The 7,353-nt window shown below is 36.9% G+C and overlaps 1 pseudogene; it reads right to left on the bottom strand.

Annotated features, from left to right (window-relative positions):
* Positions 1-781: 781 nt before the first annotated feature.
* Positions 782-5,176, bottom strand: LOC115988644 (annotated as a pseudogene).
* Positions 5,177-7,353: the final 2,177 nt, after the last annotated feature.

The following is a 7,353-nucleotide window of genomic DNA, read 5'->3' as shown; positions in this document are numbered from 1 at the left end:
AGAAAAAGCCTAGACTAAAAGATGTCTAATAGATGCAAGACACATGGCTAGGTGTAAAACGTGAAAAAAATGACCCTCAACACTTTTTAATTGACACCAGATGAGAGTTGAAGATAGAATCCCCTCATGAAACCCCTTGTTTCATCATCCTCTCTTTCCGGAGCAGTCACTATTATTGATCCATGCCATGGATTGTTTCTATATTTTACATTTATTGGTAAAGACTGAAGCCTGCAAAAGGAAACAAAGAACCTTGGGCCATCTTACTTATCACAACAATACTAATTCAAGGCTTTCCAAGTTAAAGATATGTGGTGGAAGTAGTTGCTGACTTTGGCAATAATTCTCCATTTTCAATCAGTTTTTTGTTGTTGTTGTTGATAATTTGATAGTTTTAAACGGGTTACAGGTACTGGAGGTTTCTTTTTTCTAATACCTGCTCTTTTTTTTGGCAACACCCATGCATCAATGAGCCCATCTCTCTTCTCATCAAGCTTGGCTCCATCACATTAATCAGCCTTAAAAGCTCCAAGCCAGAAGTGAATTCAGCATTGCCACTGTGAAATTCTCTCACTACCATGCTACCAATCTACCATGATTTGTCTTTACCACTTATAAGAATTTAAGGAAAAAAAAAGTCCCCCATTTCAAAATGTATTTTTCAATCAATAACTTTGAGACGCATATCCTTCTACCTGGGTTTATGGAATAATTTCTCAGGGTATGAGCTTGAGCTTGCATTTTTTTGTTTTATTCTGTAGAACTTTACAAAGATCTACCGATAGAAAAGTAGAAAATATCAATCCTTAAACTTCTAGTACAATTTAAGAGTAGAAGAAATGGGGTTCTGCTCTGAACCCATATCTTTAACATGGACTTCAAGGTTCCACATATAGAACCACATTTATTTATAAAACAGACATAGATATGGCAGAAGATAGTATTCATGGTCCCATTCCACTATCTACATGCCATCTTGATTATTGAAGAATATTCCACACCTATTCACAGTTACTTATTGTTAACAATGTAATTACAAATGTATAGATATTATTGATGATCTGAATCATTTTTCTTTAGGACATTGTCCTAATGCTTCAAATATTTTATTAGAGCATTGAGTGGATTTTTTTATGCTCTGTCCTCACATGGCTTCTAGTAATATCTTTCACACTAGGACAGCCAGACAGTGCCATGGTGAGCGCTCATCCTTCAGCATATGGATGACTTTTCTCACCCCATATTCCCCCTTTGCTGCCAACCCATAGACAACAGGCCTTCCAATCTGCAATAATAAATATATAGATTACAGTAGAGTTTAGAGAGCTTTGACCAAGAATCATAAAATTTTAAGAGGTTTTTAAATATCAGCATTGACTTTGGGATGGAGAGAGAAGCAAAAATTAAGTGTTGAGGATTAACACTGCCAAGACGTGTCACTCCTACAATTATATCCTGCACTCTCAAAGTGTTTCAATGATCTAGGTATTTATCTTGAGCAACTTAAAAGTTTTTTATTTGCACATGCAAGTTAGACGGAAATTAGACAATAAGTTGAAAAAAAAATGGCAATCTAGAAGCAGAGTACGATAGAGCTGCTTCCCAAAAAGGCATCAGTTGGATTCACTGACATTCATTGACAGTTGAAACTCACGTAAAAGCAATTACACAAGCGCATGACCAAAAATACTACTTGTTCTCTTTATATAGCAACCACAAGGTGGACATTGAATGTGAAGAAATGGTGTAAGAGAAGATTCATAAGTTAGTTACATGAATTAAATAGTTTGGGGTGGAGAGCTTACAAGGATAGCTTGTGCACCAAGGGCTAATGCCTTGAAGACATCTGTTCCTCGCCGCACTCCTCCATCAAGGAACACAGGAACTTTCCCTCCAACAGCATGAACCACCTGCAACCACAAGATGCCTAAATATCCACAATCGCTGATTGAACTTTGGCATGCCAAAGAGCATAGTGTAACTCTACACAAATCCAGACAGAAAAGTCCTGTGCAGGAATGCATGGCCACATACGTGTCTTGTATTAAATTGCTAAAATTTCATACAAATTTGAATGTTAAGGATGTCTAGCTATGGCATTACCTCGTACAAAACGTCCCTAAACCCTTATACTGTTAACATCTATATTAAAGAAGGAGCACAGAGATGCAAAATGTAGAATCTGTGTTTACACCTACACACATAATGAGAATAATATTCTTATGCTAAGCAGTAGAGATAAAACTTCACCTCTTCCAGAACAGTAATAGTAGCAGGAGTGTAATCAAGCTGGCGAGCCCCATGATTCGAGACAACAATCCCAGCAACACCTACTTCTGTCGCCTTTATTGCTGCCCATGACAGTACATCAAATGTTTAGGATATCTGAATGTTGAACAGAAAGTAAAGCAACCATGACATTCAAGGATCTGAGTAAATTATCAAGAGCGTGAAAAGATGCAGAATTTAAGGTGATTTACATAAAAATGTTTGACAGAGCAGATAGAGGAGGTAATTGTGAGAAAAAAAATCACACAATCAGGATGATTAACAGGCCTCCTATACTTGAAATTCCAAAGATAAAAAGGATGATTAACTGAAATTTTCATTGAAAGTTTAAAGTTTCAAAGGCAGAGAATGTTCTTCCTGTTACTAAGGGAAGGAAAAAATAGGGAAGATGCAAAATAGAGATGTGAATATCAGTAATAAAGCTTGATCTTACCATCTTCATGAGTAATAATAGTGATGGTAAAATAATGATGAGATGCAAATATCATAAGATGGAGAACCTACCATCTTCCCGAGTGAGTACTCCCTTGATTAGAATTGGCAAGTTTGTTATAGATCTTAACCATCCTATGTCCTGTTGTGATGCTACAGTTAAACTCATAAGAATGTAAGAAATCATGGCCCTTGCACACACCCTCAGCAAGCAAAATAAAAAGTGAAACCATATAGGCACTTCCAATGGTATCTTATGCCTCAACCTTTACATTATAAAAGCACCAACTAAAACACATAACGCAAAAATATGTGTTATAATGAGTAAAACAACTAGTTTTGAAAATTTATGCAGAAGGGGAAAAGAAACTATTTTCCAAGTAAAATCTTTCAAACATTTTTGCAACAGCACATTAAAAGGTAAGCAGAATAGGTTACATGTTTATACCCTCCAACACAAAGAAGCATCAAGGGCCCCTTTGGCAAAACCTTCTAAAATTGAACCTTCATCCTGCAGAAAATTTGATTCAGTGAGTAACAATAAAAGCTTTAGTTTTAAAAGTTTAAAAATAAGATTAAAACTTCAGTTAACATGCATACATGTGTCCATTTTTTTAAATTCAATGCATCTGGCACATTTCAATGTGGCAATTGGGAGTTACACAATTTCACTCACATTGTCCACTTCAGTTGATACAATGCCCTCAATATTCTTTAACGGCGGTAACGGCGGTGCAATCATCCTGCAGAACTTATTACAGTCATATTTCAAATAAGATATAAGATCAAGCCTATTCTGTTAGCATGAAATGAACATAAATACCATTTCATGGAGAACTTTATACCCAACTGTGAAGGGAATAAAATGATTAGTGTTGGAAAAAAAAAAAAGGAGATAATATCTACTTGTTCTTTATGTCTGCCTCCCTTCGACCAAGCATGGGAGCATCAACTGTCAGCACAATAGCCTTGTATCCATTTCTTTCAGCTCTCTGAACTAGCTGAGCTGCTACATCTCGGTTCTTATGTACCTATTCCCAGACGAATATCAGATTACAGTGTGACTTGCTAACAACAGGATCACCAATACAAAGACAAAGAAAGCAACCAAAAGAAAGTGTTGCTGCTAAAGAAATATACATTTCATTAATGAAATTATAAGAGCTAAAGAAGGATTGAATACATATAATTGAAAAAACCGAATGGCATTGCAGCTGGAAGCAACCTCCTCTATAGTGCAGGAAGACACGGAGGACAGAACCTGCAATGAAAAATAACTTACAATTCATGAAACTTAGCAAGAAAATTAGCTCCATATTTAAAAATTAATACCATTATAGTATTAGATGCAGCTGCTGCTCTGGCTGTGGCGATCTCCCCTAGAATAATCACAATGAGCAAGTAAATAAGAATCCAAACAAATTTCAACTGAGACTGAGAACTCTTCCAAGAAGATTTGGACCTTCTGGATGTGCCAACTTATGCATTCCAGTTGGAGCTACCATGATTGGTGCTGAGATTTTGTAACCTAGTACAGTAGTTGACAAATTTATTCTGCTTACATCTACAAGAATTCTAGGCCGGAACCTGAGAAGCAGTGGAAAGTGATCAGGAAATTATTGTAGCCAGTTTACAGCAAAAATCACCAACTGAATTAGCAGCAGCATACGTTATTCTGCGAAATGCTTCCACATTCTCTTTTAGGGTGTATTGATCCTCAGCTCCCCCAGAAAAGAAGTCATAATACATTTTTGGAAGAGCTTGCCTAGCCAATTCTTGAAACTCGTTAACATTAACGGGTTCACCCTCCATTATCCTGGATACATGAGCATTAATAGATGGATTACTTTCCAGTGATTTAATACTAGATGCATTCTGAATAGACTACACCGTATAAAGACATTGATTATGATAGTATCAACAATGGCAAGAGTTTCTTAAAATACGTGATACTCCTGTTTAAGGCCTTAAAAATTTTGCTTGGCCTTGCTTATATTATGATATAGCCACAGGCCAGCTTGAGACAAAGTTGGGTTCCCAAGCAACTCTAAATTTCTTGCACAAAGTAGTATGACTTGGATGAATCATAATCAAAGCCATTCACATACTATGTACTGGCTATTGGCCATTCCTCACCAGTCACCACCATTTTAAGCAAGTCAATCTACAATATTGAAAATATTCACATATACATATTCATATGGATTGGTAAGATATCCCAGAAAACATTTTTTTTTTTTTTTTTGTTTTTGTTTTTTTTCTTCTTCTTTTCCGTGTTTATTTCATGGTCTAGAAAGTACTGCAGAGCATAAAGATTCAACATGGTACTTACATAAGCAGAATCAAAACCAGGTAAATGCCTGAAATCACTTCAAAGCAATCAACACCAATAAAAAGCATGATGACCCATTAAAGTATTAACATTCATTACTACTCAAAAGATGGTCAAGTAGATCATGATCAAAATATAAGCAGCACATACCTACAAGAGCTGAGATTGAAAGTCCCTAGAGTTTTTACAATCTGAGCAGCCACTGAAGGAAAAGCGTATTAAGTTTGACTTCCTACTCAAAAGAGTTAAAATCTCAATTGAGTTAAATATGTCAGTGGGCCAGACTCTAGAGAGCTACTAGGAGTGGTGTAACTTGCACAAATGGGCAAGGTTATAATTGTCATTGTGATGAACAAAGTCGTGTTAAAACCAGACTCTGAAATTAGGCCACCTCGGCCAAGTTCTGTTCATCCCATATTTGAGTATTGAATAATAATCTCAATGATAATTTTTAAATTATTTATGTTATTATGTAGAATTAAATAATAGCTTATTTAAATATATTGATTTTTAAACGAATGTCGAGTGTCCTAAAGTTAATGAGGATTTAATATTCTATTATTTTGCTTTTGAAAATATAGTCTTTGAAAATATATTATCTTTGATTTTTTTTTAATTTTTATATAAGTAAAAGGACAGTGTACTACAAGTCACAACTATTCTAAAGTCCCTCAATAAATATATATATATATATATATTTTTTGATGGAATAAGGTCCCTCAATATTATTTTGCAATCATGAAAGATGTTGCATACTCCGTAGTTGGTGGCTAGTTTAAGACCATCTAATAAAGTTCAAAGTTCCAAGGCCATGCTGGTTGTAAAACATACGGTCTGAGCAAAACAACAAACCTATTGGTCAGTAAGGTTCTTGATGAGGCCTCCCTTGCCAATCCTGAATTGCTTGGTGCAAAATCCTTGGTTTTAATGGTTGACTGGTTGAGTTTGAACTTTGAACCATGAGTGGGTTTTCAATTTGATCTCAATTTATCTACCAAGACTAAATTTTATTTCTTAATGAACATCAAAGCTATAAAAAAATTAAGAACCAGCAATAATTACTAGCCAGACCCAATTGGTTAACTATTAATGGGGGTAAGCTACAACAGAGGAGTGCCGTTCAGAGGGCACTGGGGCGGAAGCATAAATAGGTTACAAATGTAGTTCTGTGTACAAGTGTAAACTAGGGGAAGAGAAAAGAAAAGAGCCATTCTGTTTAAGTGAGAAAGCTCTGAGGGGATTCTAATTGAGGTGTAGAAGGAGCCTCTAGAATTAGCCTGCTGAAGACTGAGGCCAAGGATGCCTTATATAGAAGGAGAGAGCCTTGAATGCGTTCAGGAGACTGCGTCAATCACGGAAGGTAAATTGCTTTTACTTCAGGTGAATAACTTTTCAGCCGAAAGCAATAGTAACTTCAATGATGGTGCTGGGGCACTGTTGAGTGAACAGTAGCTGGTCACTGTTTATGAACAGTGTATTGTCCCCTTGCTTTTCTGGAATAGTGACTCTGCATAGTGTTCTTGACTGTGCAGTGTATAGTGCTCTGTCGGTCAACTCTGCTGATCAGGTACTGTTCTGAAAAGTAGCCGATTCTGCAAAGGTGGTTTTTGAGCAACTTGGACTACTAGAAGCTGTTCTTGGAGCGTCTAGGAGCCTTGCTGGAACTGAGCTAATCGCTGTCTAATTTGTAACCATCGTAAGGATCTTGGGCATCCTGGAATGGGTCAAAAGGGACACGATTGTAAGAAGCTTCAGAAGAGGCAGGAGAGTTCTTTTCTGCTGACTCTAGCTGGGCTGACTGGAGGAGTAGCTGCTGGGCAAGATCCTTTAGTTCTTTGCTAGATTTTCCGGATATTTGGACGGAGTCTAGACTTGATTGGGATCTTGTGCAATGAGCTATAGATTTTTGTACTGGAAGGGGAAAGTCTTTATACAATTGGTTGATAGCATCAGTTGGTCTGAACTTATCCTACCACTTTGTAAAGAATTCCCGATCGAGCAGGTTCTGGTTGATCGCATAATTCCACATACTTATCCAGTGGATCTTGTACTTTATGGTCATGTGCAAGATGGCCGGAAACTGGGAAGAATGCCTATCTACCTGGAATCTGGAGCTGAAATACCTTAGTGCATCCTGAAGGGGTTCTGGCCAATTCTGGGGAGTTGGACCAAACATTTCCCACCACTTTAGGAACCACGAAGGGATTTGATCTTTGAAATTTTTGTCGAACTGGATGAACCATGAATGATCATAGGTCTCGTTCTGGAAGAATAATACCTTTTCGAATGCATCCATATAA

Source organism: Quercus lobata, chromosome 5 (genome assembly GCF_001633185.2).
Source record: "Quercus lobata isolate SW786 chromosome 5, ValleyOak3.0 Primary Assembly, whole genome shotgun sequence".
Lineage (NCBI taxonomy): Eukaryota > Viridiplantae > Streptophyta > Magnoliopsida > Fagales > Fagaceae > Quercus > Quercus lobata.
The sequence above is the reverse complement of the archived record's forward strand: the minus strand, read 5'-3'. Positions and strand labels throughout refer to the sequence as shown.